The sequence below is a fragment of the Salvelinus sp. IW2-2015 genome, linkage group LG37 (genome assembly GCF_002910315.2).
Source record: "Salvelinus sp. IW2-2015 linkage group LG37, ASM291031v2, whole genome shotgun sequence".
NCBI classification, from domain to species: domain Eukaryota; kingdom Metazoa; phylum Chordata; class Actinopteri; order Salmoniformes; family Salmonidae; genus Salvelinus; species Salvelinus sp. IW2-2015.
The window spans coordinates 5,022,688-5,031,149 of NC_036876.1; the positions used below are offsets into that span (position 1 = coordinate 5,022,688).

At 40.2% G+C, this 8,462-nt stretch overlaps 1 protein-coding gene across 1 annotated transcript in view; it reads left to right on the top strand.

The window, feature by feature from the left end:
- LOC139023861 (uncharacterized) overlaps positions 1-8,462 on the top strand; it is an 87,562-nt gene that overhangs the window by 44,118 nt on the left and 34,982 nt on the right. The gene's annotated exons all lie outside the window — the stretch shown is intronic.

The following is an 8,462-nucleotide window of genomic DNA, read 5'->3' on the forward strand; positions in this document are numbered from 1 at the left end:
ATGTTTTACAGCGAACCAACAATATAGCATCTATATTAGCTTACTACACATAGCCACCACACAAGCAAGCACTTGATTCAGGCCAAAATAGCGAAAACGAATAACCAGGCAAAAGATATTAATTTTTTTCAACTAACCTCTCAAACTTCTTCAGATGACCAGTCCTATAACATCATATTACACACATACATATAGGTTTTTCGAGAGGCTGTGCATATTTTAGCGCGCACAAAATCGTGGTATATACAATAGAATAGCTAGCCATCAGCTGCCAACAAAAATTCGGAGAAATCTCTGGGAGACGCACCTAACATCCCTTAATCATTAACTGAATCAGTAACTTGACTAAAAAATACAGGTTGGACCAGCAAATGAAAGATACCATTAGTTCTGTACATGCCAACCGCTGTGTTAGATTTTAAAATCTAACGGTTACTTGACATAACAGCGGTGCGTTACCTGTTCTGGCCCAGGCGTTCCGCTACGGACAACTCCTCCCACATTCCACTGGAAAAGGCCAGAGCGCGAAATTCAAAAAATATTTTTTTGAAATATTTAACTTTCACACATTAACAGTCCAATACAGCAACATGAAAGATACACATGTTGTGAATCCATCAAACATGTCCGATTTTTAAAGTTTACAGCGAAACACAGACGGTTATATTTATGTTAGCTAACCACCAAATACAAAGAAGGACAGACATTTCTCACGCCACAGCTAGGGCATGGCACAAAGCCAACCTAACTACCAACGAAACAACCAAACTAACCAAGAAACAACTTCATCAGATGAACAGTCCTTATAACATCGTACACCAAATAAATCTATGTTTTGTTTCGAAAAATGTGCTATTTGAGGTATAATCAGTTTTAGCATTTTCAGCTACCCATCACAGCTACCGGCAAAAATACACCGAAAGCGCAGCCGAGTAATTATACGAGACCCAACGTTGGACTACCTAAAATACTCACTCATAAACATTTCTGAAAATGCATCGTTTGTACAGCAACTGAAAGACAAAGCCATCTTTGTGATCCCAAGCCAATATTTCAGATGGTTTAATTGTGTTTTTACAGCGAAAACACACATATAGCATTATATTAAGTTACTAAACAATAGCCCTACCACACTTCCGCATCATTCATCAAGGCACGTTAGCGATGCAATTAGGCACGTTAGTGTTCATGCGAATAAACCAGCAAAAGATATAATTATTCACTAAACCGTGGGTGTGGTGTTCATTAAACCTTCCTACAGATGACAGTCCATATAAGCACAGGTTATACCATACCACTTATGTTTTGTTTCGAAAATGTGCATATTTAGGAGCTGAAATCAACGTGGTATCCATTATGTAACGTAGCTTATCTTTTCCCAGAATGCTGCGGATATTTCTCATTAGACTCTCACCTATTCTGACCAAATAGGCTATTCATAAACATTACAAAAACAAATAACATGTTGTATAGAAATGACTAGATACACTATTCTTAATGCAATCGCCAGTGTTAGACATTCTAAAAATTTGAACTTATTACGAACAGTAAGGCTTATGTCCTATAGCACGAGAGTGGCCAAAAACCTGGGGCAAAACTACTATTACACAGTTCGACAGATATATACAATAGCATCCAAAATGTGTCCCTACTTCTGGTCATCCTTCCAATCAGAATGTTGGACAAGGGGTCCTTGGTCCAGCAAACAGGTCCGTTGTTTGCATTTAGAACATCGTTTTTCCCTCTTGAATTAGCAAGCACACTGGCCACAGTGGCGCGAAGCTCTCCTCTGAAACAACAGGCACACAACGACAACACGCCCTAACGTCCCGATAAAATTTCAAAAATCTAATAACTATATTGAAAAAAACATACTTTACCGTGATATGGTCACATGCTATCAAATAAATCAAAGCCGGAGATAGTTAGTCGCCTATAAACGACAGCTTTTCAAAAGGCATCCCACTGTCCTCCTCGCGGCCTTCCTGAAAAAACCAGAAATCGTCTGACACGCTCCTTTCCAAAGAGGACGTATTCCATCTCAGACCATGTAAACACTCAATTTCCTTCTTCTCACGGGGCATCTTGACATCCAGGGGAAGTGCTATGACGTGCATGTATATAATAGGTTCATGCCCATTTATAGGCAGGCACCCAGAATGAGAGCATCGATTTCAGATTATCCACTTCCTGGTCAGGAAGTTTGTGCCAAATGAGTTTCTGTTTCACTCACAGTGATAATTCAAACGGTTTTAGAAACTAGAGAGTGTTTTCTATCAATAGTAATAAAATTATGCATATTGTACGCAGCAGAATTGGAGTACAGAGGCCGTTTAAATTGCGGCCGTTTTTCCCCCAAAGTACAACAGCGCCCCTCTGTCCTTCCTCAGGTTAAAAGCGAGACCGCACCGAAATTAATGGCGGAATTAGCGATTTTACATTTTTCAACAGCAACACGAATTAACATTTCAAAATAGTTCTTACTTTTGATGAGCTCTTCATTCAGAGAAGTTCTTGGGCAAGTTGTCCTTGTCCAAAAGAATCGTTGCTCGGTGTAGATTGTCACCTTCAACTTTGAATTAGCAGTCAAAACATTAGCCATGTGGCCCAGACGTCCCACACTCACTATAACGCAGCACACAAGAATCATCCGAAAATCGCATATACTCGATATAACTGATATAACTCGGTTTAAAATAACAACATTATGATGTCTTAACACCCTATAAATCGACATAAAATCAGAGCGGGAGTATATCTAAGGCCTATAAAAAAGGAGAGCTTCATCCAGAAACGCATCCCTGACGGTCTGTCTTGCGTCATGCGCGAATGTTGAAAAGAGTGCACCCCACGTTCCAGGACCCTTTATATCGGCCTCAGATCTCCTAGCGCAACTCCAGTCCACTTCTCACTATTTGCTGGACATCTAGGGGAAGGCTGTATGCAGTGCATCTCGACCAATAGAAGACATTGCAAATTAAATAAACCTGGACCCCAAACAGCCTGCCTGATTTCAGATACATTTCTCACTTCCTCACAGGAAGTTTCGCTCCAACTGAGTTCTGTTTTGACTCACAGATGAATTCAAACGGTTTCTTAGAACTAGAGAGTTGTTTTCTAATCCAATAAAGTATAATAATATGCATATGGTACGAGCAAGAATGTCAGTACGAGGCACGTTTAACTTTGGGAACGAAATTTTTACAAAGTGGAAAACAGCACCCCCCTAACTTAGAGAAAAGTTAAAACATTTTCCAAACCAGCAATGGCGTCACAACAAATCAGAGATAGCGATAAAATCAAAATCAGTTCCCTTTGAAAGATCTCCTATCGCTTTGCAATCCCAAGGGTCCCAGCTACCAACACATGGTCATTTTGTTCGATAAAGTCCTTCTTTTATCCCAAAAATCAGTTACGTTTGGCGCATTTGATTCAGCTATCCACCCTCTTCCACTCGTTCAACGTGCAGAATAAGCAATCCAAAAAGTTACCGGTAAACTTCCTTTAAAAAATAAATAAACTATCAAAATTCAAGCCTGAAGTAGTATGTTCAATACCCTGAGATAAATAACAAGTGTGCGCGCCCTCATCCACGCGTGCCACGAAAGACTCACAGTCCGAATGACACCACCTTGAAAAACTTACAACTACTAACACATCTTTTCAAAAAACAAGCCTGAAACCCTTCTAAAGACTCTTACATCTAGTGGGAAAACCATAGCGAACTGCCAATCTGGAGGAATTTCCTTTGGAGAATATCCCATAGACAAGATTTTGAAGTGGCGTGACCTCAACAACACACAACAACATTCCGGATGGATTCTCCTTGGACCACACACACCCCCCGCCGCAAGCGACAACTTTCGCCAGACCATATCAGTTCTGTTATACTCACAGACATTATTTTAACAGTTTTAGAAACTTCAGAGTATTTTCTATCCATATATATGCATATCCTAGCTTCTGGGCCTGAGTAACAGGCAGTTTACTTTGGGCACGTCAGTCATCCGAATACTGCCCTAGCCTTAAGAAGAAGGTTCTTCAGCTGTCCCCATATTATAACCCTTTCAAGAAAACTTTTTGGTTCCAGGTACAACCCTTTCGACAGAGGGTAATATATATATATATTTATTACCCTCTACAGTTTATTAATCCAACAGGGGCAGGCAAAAGACAGGTCAAGGGCAGGCATGGGTCAGTAATCCAGATAGGTGGGGGCAAAGGTACAAGACAGTAGGCAGGCTCAGGTTCAGGGTAGGCAGAGGTCAGTAATCCAGATAGGTGGGGTAAAGTACAAGACAGCAGGCAGGCTCAGGGTCAGGGTAGGCAGAGGTCAGTAATCCAGATAGGTGGGGTAAAGTACAAGACAGCAGGCAGGCTCAGGGTCAGGGCAGACAGAAAAGGTAAAAAACGTGAAAATCGAGAGACGAACAGAGGGAAAACTGCTGGTAGCCTTGACGGAAAAAAACAAACTGGCAACAGAGAAACAGAGAACACAGGTATAAATACACAGGGGATAATGGGGAAGATGGGCGACACCTGGAGGGGGGTGGAGACAATCACAAAGACAGGTAAAACAGATCAGGGTGTGACATTTTTCAATTTCTGAACTACATATCATTGGTTCTGGTTGTTATCATTGTTATCCTGATAGTAACAAACATTCTCCTGACAATCTTGTGGAGGAGAGCTCTGCAAAAAAAAGTTTATCAATGTCTAAAGTTTATCAATGTCATGCCTAATAGAAAATATATGATCTATTAATTAAGTGATAATGCCAGAGAAGCCGGTGTTTGGAGGATATATTGGCATGGGTGTTGTTGCAAACCGTGCCAATATATGCTCCAAACACCGGCTTCGAGAGCATTATCACTCAATTAATATGTAGTTACCAACATATTCAAATAATTATTGACATTTTCATTAAAAACATCATTTTTACAGTCCCGACAGAAATCTAGGGTTGCTATCCAAGCCCGGCTGGTGGTTCAGGGTTTTTGTTCTGTATCTATGGACACGAACCAGTCGTTCGTTCTAATGTTCCATTGCAAAACTGTCTGGCAACGTTCTTAACCCTTGCTTGCTAACTAGCCATTTACTGCTAACTTACAGTCATGTCAAAAAGTGCAGCCAGAGTAACGTCAAAGTAAACTCAGAAAAAAATAATCGTCCTCTCACTTTCAACTATGTATATTTTCAGCATACTTAACATGTGTAAATATTTGTGGGACCATAAGATTCAACAACATACATAAACTGAACAAGTTCCACAGACAAATCAAAAGTCCCTGAAGAAATCAAAAGTAACAGTCAGTATCTGGTGTGGTCACCAGCTGCATTAAGTACTGCTGTGCATCTCCTCTTCATGGACTGCACCAGATTTGCCAGTTCTTGCTGTGAGATGTTACCCCACTCTTCCACCAAGGCACCTGAAAGTTCCCGGACATTTCTGGGGTGAATGGCCCTAGCTCTCACCTTCCGATCCAACAGGTCTCAGACGTGCTCAATGGGATTGAGATCCGGGCTCTTCGCTGGCCATGATGGCAGAACACTGACATTCCTGTCTTGCAGGAAATCATGCACAGAACGAGCAGTATGGCTGGTGGCATTGTCATGCTGGAGAGTCATGTCAGGATGAGCCTGCAGGATGTCAGGATGAGCCTGCGTCCCGATGTTTATGTCTTCACTTGTAGCATGTAAGAAAGACTGAAAGCATGTGAGTGAGAGGTGCTTCGGCACGCAGACGGGAGAAGGGAATTATAATTATTAAACTCAGCCCAAGTGCAACACGGCCACTGCCGCAAAAGGCATGGATTTTATTAGGGGTCAATACGGCACACAAAAGAGATGAAGACGGGAAATTCGAGGCATTATCAAGTGCTTTCAAATTGTGAATGAGAGACTAATGAAGTGTGTAACAGCCTGCACAAAAAACAAAGCAGAGCTCATGCGAGTTTTTTTTAAAATCATCATTAGAGTTGCATTATGCAGCCTTAGAATGTATTAAAAATCAAAACAAAAAGCTAAAGTTACACAAATAACTACAAATTAACCATATAGGAGTACTTGTTTCTTTGTTACCGCTCAACACAGAATAGCGATGTGCACGCTCCCTTAAATCGTTTGGAGAAAATATCCTTTCTAATTATTCAGCTATTTTCAATTGCATTTTTCATACTGTACGATATATATAATAATGCCACGGAATTTGAAGAAAATCTTGTCTGCTAAATGAACTTGTGTACAAACAGATCGGGCTCAACACAAGGACAACTCAGAGTATGCTATTCTGTTCTTCTGAAATAGACTTAATTTCTTAATATCATGTTTCTTTAGACTTGTCCAAAATAATAATGGATTTATTGTATTGGTGTAGGCTATATTATATGGATTTATTAGTATTTTTTAAATGTAGATGTCGAAGGTCCGAATAAGTGGCTTGTAGTCTATGCGTGGAAGCCAGGAGATGCTAAATGTGTTTATGTTAATTAATAGTCATTTAACGCGAGACCAGCTTGACATCACTGATGAAGACTAGTATCCCTGATGAAGGCTATGGCTGAACGTGGCTGAGTAAATATATATATATATATATATATATATATATATATATTGAACATGCCGTCATATTAAAAGCAAATAAAACATACCCTCTCTCCAAGAATAACAAATGTGCACAGTGGTGCGAACATCCTGATAGCTGTCATCTTCTTCAAAACCTGTGTCTTGAGTGGAAAAGTCTACCTCTGTAGAAAACACTTCTCAAATGAGTTGATTTACTTTCTGAGTTGCATTGTATAGTCTGCGTTCTCATTTAGCATTTCATCAGATTACAAGGTTTCCACAGTATGCACCGATGACATGCTGAAGGTAGGATAAGTGCCCCTGTAGTGGCTTGACCTAACTCAGATGACAAGAGACGGATGGACAGAGCTGAACATCCTGTTTCTGACACTATTGTGTTTATCTTCTAAGATCTATGCTTTCAAATGTAATGCACTAAAGGTCCGAATTTAGCCAAAGCCTGGCTTCATTTTTGGGGCGGCAGGGTAGCCATTTTTGGGTGGCAGGGTAGCCTAGTGGTTAGAGCGTTGGACTAGTAACGAAAGGTTGCAGTTCAAATCCCCGAGCTGACAAGGTACAAATCTGTCATTCTGCCCTGAACAGGCAGTTACCCACTGTTCCTAGGCCGTCATTGAAAAAAGAATTTGTTCTTAACTGACTTGCTATTTAAAAAATAAGGTAAAATAAAAAACATTTTTTTTAGAGGATAGATATTTGTTGTCTTAACAACCATCCCCTTTAAGGATTGGGGAGCTCAGAAGGCCAAGGACTTATGAAGTAATTGATGCATATTTTAAATATAATCTAGTTTTAATTCTTACAATACAGAAACAGTCAGCCAACAGTCTTGGACTGACTGTTAGGTCTCAGCCTAACTCAAAATGAAAAAACTGATATTTTTTTGGGCCTAAAAAATGCTTAGTCAGTCATTAGTCCAGTAATTTCAAAGGTAAGTGGTTAAGATCATCACTCTCTAGAGACCGCAGGAGCGGTAGAGATACCTTAATGATTGGCTATGAAACGCCAACTGACATTTACTCCTGAGGTGCTGACTTGCTGCTTCCTCGACAACTACTGTGATTATTATGAACATTTGAACATCTTGGCCATGTTCTGTTATAATCTCCACCCGGCACAGCCAGAAGAGGACTGGCCACCTCATAGCCTGGTTCCTCTCTAGTTTCTTCCTAGGTTTTGGCCTTTCTAGGGAGTTTTCTAGCCACCGTGCTTCTACACCTGCATTGCTTGCTGTTTGGGTTTTAGGCTGGGTTCTGTACAGCACTTTGAGATATCAGCTGATGTACGAAGGCTATATAAATAAATTGATTTGATTTCTACCTTCCCATAAGCCCCTTGGTTGTCTACACAGGATGGTGTTTACCCCAACCCGGCTTAGTTTCCAGATGCCAGGAAGATGAGGCTTCGTGACGTTGTATTGATTAATGGTGACGATGCTGCACGTCGAATTATTAACGGTTTATAATTACGTGATTAAATGAATCAGGCAAATATTAACTCTTTAATCTGGGCACCATGGGAAAGTTTTAGCTTATTTGAGTTTCTATTTCCAAATTAACTCAAAAAATATCATAATATCAATTTCCTCTACAGTTTCATTCTGAACGTCTCATAATCCGTGAATCTGCACAAACCCGAGTCTCCCAAATAGTCCGTACACACCAATTGAGTTGATTATTTATTTGCTAAAAGCTAAAATGATAATATACGATTCACAAACAAACGCAAACCCACAGTCTAGGCTATTTGATTAGAACTTAGTACGATAAAACAGGTCCCTAGTGCAACACAATATGACACGTATTACACAAATGGGGATTTCAAGGTAGAGAAAGAGAGAGAGTGAGAGTGCATGAGAGAAAACACACTTGGATGAATTT